An 8,758-nucleotide genomic window follows, 5' to 3' on the forward strand; every position below is an offset into this window, starting at 1 on the left:
ATTTTAACTTCAAATTTTAAGAAGAACACATAGGATAACATATTTATCATTACAGTCACCTTTGAAAACAAATTTGCCAATATGGTAGCATTTGAATTACATATTATAGGATAATATAGAAGTAATTTCCTGAAGTTATTTCTGGACTTATGTCATGTTTCATTCCGAGAAAAGGGGGGCAATATCTGGGAGAATCTCCCATATGATATTAATGATGGGTAAAATGACAGAGCAAGTTTGTTTTTGTTAACATGTTGAATATACAATGTTTAACTAGATTTTCTTTTAAATAAATCCCATACTTGAAATTCTTAGGTTGTGAGGACAGTGTACCTGGTAAAAATCTCAGTTGCAAGCCTTCTTTACTGTACACATTATAAAAATTCTTTATACCAATTTGTTCATGAGCATATAGAACTACTTTGAAGATCAAATAAGATTCCATAGCAAAATGTTTAGTGCTATAATTTAGCCCATAGAAGTAAATCAATAAACTTTAGCTAATTATCACCATTATCCCTCTATTGAAAATTGTCTTACATAAATGAAATGACCTTTCTCAGACTTTAGGAGCTTTCTGTTTATAAATTTATAACATCAGAGCTATGAACTAAACTAAGAATTCCACAAACATGACAAAAAGTTAAGCAAAGAATTCACATACTGGTGTAAACTCTTAAAAAAATAGTAGTCTGTAATGACAAAATACCTTTGTATCATCCTTACCTAGATTTTTCAAGAAGTAGAAATTTTCATTTTTGTTTCCTGGCTTTATATTACCTGTTTATCTGATTTTGTTTTCTCTGCAAAATAAGTTCATGGAATATAGAGAGTTAGATCAGAATAAAGTTGTCAGATTTTGTTCAGAGGTGGATTAATATGAGGCAATAAGCACTAAAATGCTATCATTTGCCAACTCCTCTCAACTCCTTTCTGCCAACATGCCACTATGAGGTTTTAAGAAATTAAACCATAAAATAAATTTGTAAATATCCAAAAATGTCTAACATTTCAATTTATGACTAAACTGGAAATTTAAAGTATGTCAAATACCTGATAATATCCTATTGTTTTATAATTTTGAGGGTGCCTCTGCTTTGCCAGTGCCCTCATTACTTGCTTAGTCAGTCCATTGATTATCCAGGAAAAATCTACTTCATTTGTGCACAATACATATTCAATTTCACTTATAAGTCATTTATACTATTAGTGTTTCAAGCATAGTTTGTTAGATTTGCACCATAAGCAAAGTTGTCCAATTTCATAAAGACCATAGTAAATAGAATTTGCTTCTTGTGTTAGAGATTTAAAACAAGTAAATACACGCACGCGCGCGCACACACACACACATATGCATGCATATATTTATTACTTATTACTCTTATTACTTTTATTTTTTATAATAGTAACAATGTATGCAGAGGATAGTAAAGAGATATGTGAAGTTTTTAAAATTTTTATTTTTATTTCCCAAAAGAGTAAAATAAATAAATGGCTGGAAGGCAGGAATGCTGAACTGTGAAGTCAAGTAGGCTAAAGGGAAAGCAATCTGTAATAAATTGTGAACAGACTTCTCTGTTTGATTTCCCCTTTTCTACTCTAAGAATCAAGAAAAGTGAAATGCCTAAAAGAACAAGTCTGATGTCTACCCCATAGCTAAAATTCAACTGGAGTACCCATAGCATTAATGCAGCACTCAGATCTAAAACAAACTGAGCTACATAAGTCACTCTGGGGCCAGAATAGCAGAAACAGATGTCAAAATAAGGCTTATATGGAGGTTCCTCAAAAAATTAAAAAGAGATCTACCATACAATCTAGCAATTCCATTTCTGTAGATATACCCAAAGGAAATTAAAACAGGATTTTGATGAGATATTTGCCCTCCCATGTTGATTGCCACATTATTCACAATAACGAAAATATGGAAACTCAAAATGCTCATCAAGGGATGAATGGATAAAAAAAAGATGTAGTACATATACATAATGGGATATTATTCAGCCACGAGAAATGAGGATATCCATCCATTTTCAATAACATGGATGGACCTTGAGCACATTATGCTAAGTGAGATAAGTCAGAGAAAGGCAAATACTGTATGATATCACTTATAGGTGGAATCTAAAAACGTTGTTAAACCTATAAAAAACAAAGACCAAATGGTGGTTACTAGAGGATGAGGGTGTATAAGAATGAGGATTTTTAAGGATATAAACTTGTAACAAGAAGTAAATAAGCCATAGGAATCTATTGCACAGTATAATGAATATAGAAAACAATATTTTGCTATGTCAACAATCATAATATATAAGCGTATCAAAATAACACACAGTGCACATTTAACTTCACAATGTTACACGTCAAATTTATTCAATTAAAATAATCAGCCTGATGAACAAAAAGTACCTTAGATTTAATAATAAAAAAAGAAGGATGTTCAGAGGTCAGGATAAAGTGATTATCAGAAACCCAAAGATCAGCTTCCTGGTGATTCTAAAGAATCTTCTCCATGCAGGACTTTATGTTTTGTAATAAGTAACCAATAATTTCTAGAATGCCTTTCATGAGGATTTTAAAAAAAGAGTAAGAATGAATCACATTTTTTGCACTTACATGCAAATGCAAATTCCACACTGATTTTACTCACTCTGATTTTTGTTGTGTAATGATCTACTCTTTGTGTGTTATCCTTTTGTCTCAGTCACACTTGCAAATAGCTGCCAGATTCACTTAGAATGATGTTCAAAAATGATTTTGGTGGTTTTGTTTAAAGACTGAAAGAAGTATATGGACACTTCTGGGAAAAAAATGGATGCAAAGAGATTATCACTTTCAAACAAGCTTGAAAAATAATTACAAGCCTCTATACTTGGCTAAATTTGATAGAATGATACATAGTACACAGAAAATACATATATTATAAATACATATTGTACACAGAATTGGAAAAAATATGTTGCATTACCAACTAAAGATATGGTACAAAAAGAGTAGTTAATGTATTAATGTATACACATTTTTAAATAAAAAGTACTCAGACTATTTTGTGTGCTTGTTTTCTGTAGTACTTAATGACAAGTACTGAGTTAACTCCATTCATAAATCAAGTTAAATACACAAAGAAAAAAACAACAACAATGTGGAAGATAAAAATAAATGGGTCCCCTATCTTGGTCATCATTTGGATCTTTTTGTCTTAGCTGGCTTTTCACAAGTGACAACTAGTTGTTTGATCCTTCAGGAATGAGTCCAAGTTCTAATCATATGGAGATTAATTATTTAAATCTGTGCCTTAAATGGTATGAAATTTAAAATACAACCTTGGTCAATGTATAGTCAAGAACTATTTCAAAGTAGTTACAGTGATGGCAAACTGCAAAGTTAACCCAGTTCTCTCATACACTATGGAGGCTTACTCTTTTTTCCTTAGCTTTATTAAAACATAATTGCCATATAACACTGTGTAAGTTTGAGGTGTACAATATAGTGATTTGCTATATGTATGTATTGCGATATGATTACCACAATAAGTGAACACATTCATCACCTTACAGTTACAAATTTGCGTGTGTGATGAGACCTTTCAACATCTACTCTCTTAGCAACCTTCATATACAGTATTGCTAACATTATGCTAAGTCAGACAGAAAAGAAAATATTGTATGATTTCACTTATATGCAGAATCTAAAAAATAAACTTAACTCAGAAACGGAGAACAAATCAGTGGTTGCTGGAGTCAGGGAGTGAGTGAGTGAGGGGAAATGAATGAAGGTGGCTAAAAGGAGGTTTACTCTTTTGGAATGAGGGTGAAGCATTAATTTCATTATTGCTTCTTATATAGTATGTAGATTCTGGAGCAATATGGAGATTATCATGGAAAAACCAGTTGAGACCTAAAGTATAGAAATTTTCAGTTTGATTTTAGTTATTGTGCCTCAGCTACCTGGAAGGCTGAACTCCTATGAAGCATTGTCTGGTCATCTTCATAGTGATTCTCAACTTGGCTATGCATCAGAATCACCTGGAGAGCTTCTTAAAACACAGATTCCTGGGCCTCACCCTAAGACGTTCTTATTCAGCAGATGTGTCACTAAATTGTTGAAAAGAGTAACCATCAAAATTATCAACCCTCCATTTTCTCCATTTTAACCTTTTGTATTTTTTTTATTGTAAAGAAAAAAAGTATGAGCTCTACATTCTCATACCAATTCCTCCAATCCTGTAGTACCTTACTGCCTATTCTCCTTAAAACACCCCATGAGCAACAAACTAATGATAGATGAGATAAGACCACGCATTTCTCACCAGGCCCATTGGCTGATTTTTATTCAATGCCTCTCATTAACTGTAAGACTTGATTGCAGTAGCTGATTATAAAGATTCACTATACATATTTTTTCTTTTTCTTTTCTTCATGGAGTGTATTTTGGATCCATGATTCATTTTTATACTTTTATATGAATTACAGACTTGTGCCATATAAATCAAAGTGGAAAAAGAATAATATTCAATTGACATAATACTCCATAGTGTATATTCAATTGACATGCAGGGAAAGGCTAAACTAGACACACAAATAAAACTGTATACAAAATAAAGTATCTATTACAAAAGGTAATGAGTACATTACTCGTTGTCCTTTCTTTCTTGTTTATCAGTTTGTGTTTGAATTCCAACAACTTCTGGCCATGGTTGATTTTGCCTTTAGGTGGTTGACACTTCCATCTGCTCAAATATAGTGGCCACAGTTAGTTAACTCAAACAATATTTTAACATGTCACTGCCTCAAGTAACTGTTTTGCTTCTCAAATCCAAACTCATCTAACATAATATTTCCCCAGACACTGGTCAAACTAACCAGCAAAATACTGCTGAGTAAAGATATGACCTAGTCTGAGGATCAATGCTCATCTTAAAACTCTTTCAAGGGGCACCTGGGTGGCTCAGTGGGTTAAGCCGCTGCCTTCGGCTCGGGTCATGATCTCGGGGTCCTGGGATCGAGTCCTGCATCGGGCTCTCTGCTCAGCGGGGAGCCTGCTTCCCTCTCTCTCTCTGCCTGCCTCTCCATCTACTTGTGATTTCTCTCTGTCAAATAAATAAATAAAATCTTTAAAAAAAAAACTCTTTCAAAAAGAATGTGGATCATGGGGTGAAAATAGGACAGGAATCATGGGTTATAGTTCATATTGGCAAGAGAGAAACTTGCAAGAAATAAATATGAATATTTTTTCAAGTAAATTTTTAATTCTTTTTTGAAAGATGAGAATAAACCACAGTCCCAAAAGCAATGGAGAAAACTTCTCTCCCAAAGTAAGGACAGTAATAATGATTATAGTGTGCCTCCTTAGCACTATAATAAACACTAACACCTATTTTGAAGCTCAGGATTTTTCTTTAATCAAGAAAAGTTAGTTCTGTTTAAAATCTGTCTTACTATATAATTATAGAATCATATAATTGGAAATGATACTATTTAATATTCAGTCGGTAGATCCTTGGTAGAAGACCATCCAAGTTCTGTTTGAATACAAGTAGCCAGGTGATTACTGCTTTATTATCTCCAAAAAACCTATTTCATTTTTGAACAGCTTTAACTGTTTGATTGTCATTGTGGAAACTTTATTTTATATGTTTCTGACAACTGACCAATTTAATTATCTATAATATTTTGAAGAGTCTGCAGAGGTTGTTCTGCATATTTAAAATGATATGTTGCTTAACTGGCATTTCCCAATGGTCAAATATATTTTTATAAAAGTATATAAAATTTATGTAAGTATGTTTGATAATGACATCAGGTTCAGAGGCATCAGTGATTGGGAGGTCTTTGGGAGAAGGGTTTTTGATTTCTCAAAGGAAAGTCCTTTGGGTACCTTTAAAATGCGATTCTGGGAAGCAAAGAAAATTTTTTTTGCAATCTGTTGGATAAAGTAATTAGTTTAGCATCTTAACCCATGCAACAGCATTTACCTACTCCTGAGAGTGCTACATAAAACAAATTTGTTCAAAGAGGTGGCCATTTCACAAATGAAATTCCAACTGTTCTGTGCAGCTATATTGCCCTGGCACAGTCACAAAATAAATACAAAATTATTTTGATGAAATTATTGCTAATTTTATGTGTAGTTATAGTTTTAACACAGTTGAACTCATTAAGGCATTTATTTAAGCAATTTATTTCATGAACAAGACTCTATACACACACACATTCAGAATATTTTATATATATACATATATATACATATATATGCATGTATATGTATTATATACTCATAGACATAATAGGTAAATACATACATTCAGAATCATTTAAAATATAGTATTATAGTAGACTATTTAGTTTACATGTCTATCTTTGAAGGACTTTTTGTGTTGTTCAAACAGCATATAGATTTATAAGTAAATTCATGTAAATGAGCATTTTTTATTGGTACAAATAAATAAAAATAATATTAGAGAACAACTATGAAGAAATATTAATAGAATATATTAATTTCATTTAATTATATTGTTTTAAAAATTGATTTTCTATCCTTTATGGATAGGTCATAATGCCTACTCAGACACTCTATAATCAATAAATTTAAATAAAAAGGAGAAAGAACAAATAAAATAGATGTTTAAACAAATACTTTTGTATAATAATTCGTAAGTCACCACAAATATCTACTTTTGCCTCCCATACTATTTATATGCACAACAAGTAAATTGTACTTTAGATCAGTTGAGCTTTTCCCAGGTATATCCATTCAAGAGTCATTTATTTCTAAAGTTTCTCTTAATTTGTAAATCAATAGAGGTGAAATATGGTTTTATTGACACTTTTCATTAAAAAGAGGCTTATTTAAATTTTTAGATGTGATTGCTTACATAAATGTAAATTTGCTTTCAATATCAGTTATTAGCTATTTTAAGTAACACACACACACACACATATATATATTCTTACTAATTACCATCATCTTAAAACACTAAGGGAATAAGTAAAATGTTTAGACCTAGCTTACAGAGATTAAGTTTATCCATAATATTGTTAATGTATCATAGATTCAATATAGTTTGTAGGTATGTAAAAAATTTACTTAAGCAAAATATTTAAAAATATTTTCCCCTCACCAAAAGAATAAAATTTTATTACAGTATGGGCTTTGATTAGCTTGGTGGATTGCTTAGTATAAGACTTGCTTGTTTCCCAACAGAAAAGCACAATGAGTTTATCTCAACTTACCACGAAAAATGAATCTCTGGAGAATTGGCATTAAATCCTGTGGTTTGGCTTGTCTTAGCTTTGATGGATGTCCTATTGCCTATGTTCCCGTAAGTAGAGGAATTAAAATTAAATGGCTACACTGGATGTTTTAAGGTTATCATGACATTAAATGCTCACTCCTGGCATTAAAAAAGGATTAAATTACATTTTAAAATAGAATGATGCATATTGACAAAGAATGAAATAATTAAACTAAGGAAATCTGTTGTAACACATCACTTCTGATATTCCTTAAGATAACTTAAGGTATATTTAAAGTAAAGCAAAGAGGAAAGTATCTGTAAAACTTGCCTACTGAATGATTAGTGTCTTATTTCCTATGTTTAATGAAGGTATCTTAAATAACTGCTTAAAAAAAAAAAACAGTTCTTGAATACTTAGGGAATAAAGTTTCCTGGGGAAATTACAATTCTAATGTTGACTAATTCTGTACATTCTTACTTCCAACATTTTAAAAAATATCTATAAAGGAGACACAGGCCCACCTATTTTAGAAGAATTTTGGTAAATAAATTAGTCTGTAATGATAATTAGGGCTGTCATTTGGATGAATATATTGAAATGAAAAAACAAATTTTTGTTAAAAATTTTGCTTTCTTTAGAATCATAATGTGTGTGTGTGTGTGTGTGTGTGTGTGTCAGGCTTATGAACTTCAAAGGCTTGAAGGAATACAGAATAAGTTTATTTTATTGTTTTAGTGATTTGTACTAGAATAAAGCAAGTTTTATATTTTTTCAATAATTATCACTACTCTGATTTTTTTCAATATTCTTAAAGGCCTGTTTTTTCTTGTTAGAATTAGTTATTAGTTCAGATTTACTTAAAAATAAAATGAATAGAGATAATTCAGTTTGGAGAAAACTGTCAACATAATATTTTTTGTATATCTAAAATAATCTGAATTAATATAAAATGAAATATTTCCCATATAGAAAATAAAATACTTCTCCTATAAAAAGAAATGATCCTATATGCTCCAGTACTTTGTACTTAGTAATTACTAAACAGATAATTTTTTTAAAAAATAAGAAATGCATTATAATTCTATTTTAGTAGATTTAATAGGAGCCAAAGAGTTTATTTTTATTAAGCTGTAGGATAAGTGTAAGAAACTGTACTAATCATTCATACCCAAACAGTAGAGTTTACTAACTAAAACTGCAGCATCTGTCACTAAAAAAACTGAGCAGAATCATATTAGAGAAAATGAATTATCCAAGAAATGGGTTGGTCCTAATTGAAGAGTGGGGGAAAATCACAAGAAACACACATCACCATTATATTTTGCACTGGTAGTGATAAGATCTACTTAAAGTGATAAGATCTCATTTTAAACTGGTCTATGTAGAACTCTAAGAATGTAGACTTCACTCAAGAGCTAAGATTATTAACAAGGCTCAGTTAGATGCTCTCATTCTCTTTATTTTCAACAAGAGAAGCTTTCAGTTTATTGCCCTTAAAAGTTGATGAGACCGGGGCGCCT

General features: G+C 31.0%; 1 long non-coding RNA gene across 1 annotated transcript; it reads right to left on the reverse strand.

Annotated features, from left to right (window-relative positions):
* Positions 1-2,689: 2,689 nt before the first annotated feature.
* LOC309855523 lies at positions 2,690-7,313 on the reverse strand. Its single transcript, XR_014306842.1, has 3 exons — positions 7,233-7,313; positions 3,948-4,094; positions 2,690-2,800 (listed from the first exon to the last, which is right to left on the reverse strand). It is a non-coding gene; the product is annotated as an uncharacterized lncRNA (long non-coding RNA).
* Between the last annotated feature and the right edge of the window lie 1,445 nt (positions 7,314-8,758).

The sequence above is a fragment of the Mustela nivalis genome (assembly GCF_964662115.1).
Source record: "Mustela nivalis genome assembly, chromosome: X".
Lineage (NCBI taxonomy): Eukaryota > Metazoa > Chordata > Mammalia > Carnivora > Mustelidae > Mustela > Mustela nivalis.